At 50.0% G+C, this 2,419-nt stretch overlaps 1 protein-coding gene across 1 annotated transcript in view; it reads left to right on the forward strand.

Moving 5' to 3' along the window:
- Positions 1-512: 512 nt before the first annotated feature.
- Positions 513-2,419, forward strand: part of RIMKLB (ribosomal modification protein rimK like family member B) — a 53,463-nt gene continuing 51,556 nt past the window's right edge. The window contains exon 1 of the mRNA XM_017735906.1: positions 513-533. The gene's annotated coding sequence lies outside the window, so the exon portion shown is untranslated. The remainder of the gene's footprint in view (positions 534-2,419) is intronic.

Here is a 2,419-nt window from a genome sequence, read left to right on the forward strand (position 1 = left end):
TCCAGAAGAATTCTTATTCTGAAATATGTGTGCATGCTGGGCAATGTGCAGTTGTTGCACAATCTTCAGCAGAGCAGTGATACCACAGTAGCTCTTTGTTAGCAAATTCTCTGTGTCAACAATCCCTGTGCACCTCACAGCCTGAAACTGCAACTTTTGAAAGTGTGAACTTCATGCACATGGGAACTCTATTCTAGAAAGCTTCAGAGTGTAGCAATTCTGTCAAAGAAAGTAGTATTTTGCTACTGTCAAAACAACAAAAATACTATTGAGCATTTTGCTGTTCTTTATCTGTATCTATTATCTATTACTAGTTTACCCTGCTGGTACTTGCCTGCAATTGCCTCCTGCTCTCAAGCTGTACTTTCAAGTTGGCTTTTAAGTGAGTGATAGTGTATTTTTCCCTATACTGCTGTGCAGAGTCAGAAGGAGGGGAACCTGGAATTTGGAAGTGGTCTCTGGCTTGCAGCCATGAGAAGCCAGAAGTCTTGGCAAGCAACCCAAGCAGACAGGAGAGCATTGGATGATGTCTGGTAAGTAGGGATTTTGGCCTCTGACATAATCTGTGAGGTAGCCTTGCCTCAAACTCATTAAGCAAATAGTTTTCAGAAGAGCTACCTGAATCACACCTGAGGTTTGGGGATTAGGACCTAGATGTTTGCAGAACAAAATGAACAAACTGCCCTATAGGTTAGAGAATGAAGATGGGTAGGACAGCATTGCTACATGCTGAAGAGGCAGAAGAAAGCAGGTTGAATGGAAACATTCATGGTAGGATGGGTGTTTGGGAATGACCAGTGGCTGTATCCCATATTTGCAAAGCTGGGAGTGCAACACAGGTTATTGATGAACACACATGTTGTTCCCCTGGTGTGCAGCATGTGTGTTGTGTCTAGAGGTTCTGAAAGTTGGGAGGAGAAATTCACACAGGAAAATGTGAAATACACAGCTGACACAATATAGTGAATGAAAAGGGTGTGGTACTGAGGAAACTGAGTAGGTGTACCACAGAAACTGATCAACAAGGTGTGTCAGTTGATAAAGGGGATGTGTCATATTTGTTTGCTGCCAGCAGTTATTGTTTCGGAGAAGTGAGTGCAGTGAGGGATGGTGCAGCCCTGGCTGCACGCTGGGTATGTCAGGCACATGATGGTATATGGTGTGTGGCATGTGGGACATGTGACAGGACATAGGGAGACAGGACATAGGCTTAAGCTGTGCCAGGGGAGGTTTAGGTTGGACATTAGGAAGAATTTCTTCACTGAAAGCGTGATTAGTTTTTGGAAAGAGCTGCCCAGGGAGATGGTGGAGTCACCGTCCCTGGAGGTGTTTAAGGAAAGGCTGGATGTGGCACTCAGTGACATGGTCAATTGACATGGTGGTTTTCAATCATAGGTTGGACTTGGTGATCTCAGAGGTCTTTTCCAACCTAACTGATTCTGTGGTTCTGTCACACGAAGTACAAGGGTTCTGGCTTTGCACACCATGTGCCAACAGCAGCAGCAGAGACAAGCACAACAAGTGTACGTTTTGCTGCACTACCAAACAGCGCAGCTACCTGGGCCGTGCTGGGACTGGTCACCTGTGGCACTGGCCTGGTGTCTGCACCCTGGAGAGGGCAGTCAGGGGTGGAAGGTGGGGCTACAGGAGAAACTGGTTAGGCATGGCAGGACCTGGGTTGGTGTCCACCATGGCAGTGGGGGCTGGACCGAAGCCTGGTCTGGGGCAGGGGAGAAGGGTGGGAGTGGGCATGAGGAAGAGCACTGTCAGCAGGTTGTAGGATGTGATCCTGCCCCTCTACTCAGCCTTAGTGAGGCTGCATCTGCAGTGCAGTGTCCAGTCTGGGTTCCTCAGTAAGGAGAGACATGAAGCTCCTGCAGTGGGTCCAGCGGAGGGGAATGAGGATGACTGGGGGAATAGAGCATCTCTCTTACAAGGAAAGGCTGAGGGAGCTGGACCTGTTCAGCCTCAAGAAGAGGGGGGGGGCTCAGCAATGTCTTTAAGCAGTGGAAGGGGGGATGCCAAGAGGATGGAGCCAGGCTCTGCTTGATGGTGCCAGCCATCAGGATATGAGGCAATGGGCAGAAACTGATGCACAGGAAGTTCCACCTGAATATGAGGAATAACTTCTTTGCTGTGTGGGTGACCGAGCACTGGAACAGATTGCCCATAGAGGTTGTGGAGTCTCCCTCACTGGAGATATCTGAGAACTGTCTGGAGGCAATCCTGTGCCATGTGCTCTGGGATGGCCGGCTGGAGCCGGGAGGTTGGACCAGATGACCGACTGTGGTCCCTTCCAGCCTGACCCATTCTGTGGGAGGCCTCAGCCGTTAGACAGGACTGGCCTCAGCCCGCGGGTGGTGCCGCCGCTCACGAGCAGCAGTTCGGTTCGGTCCAGTTCAGTTCGGTCCCGTCCGCT

This window comes from Corvus brachyrhynchos, unplaced genomic scaffold (genome assembly GCF_000691975.1).
Source record: "Corvus brachyrhynchos isolate BGI_N302 unplaced genomic scaffold, ASM69197v1 scaffold44, whole genome shotgun sequence".
In the NCBI taxonomy this organism is placed as follows: domain Eukaryota; kingdom Metazoa; phylum Chordata; class Aves; order Passeriformes; family Corvidae; genus Corvus; species Corvus brachyrhynchos.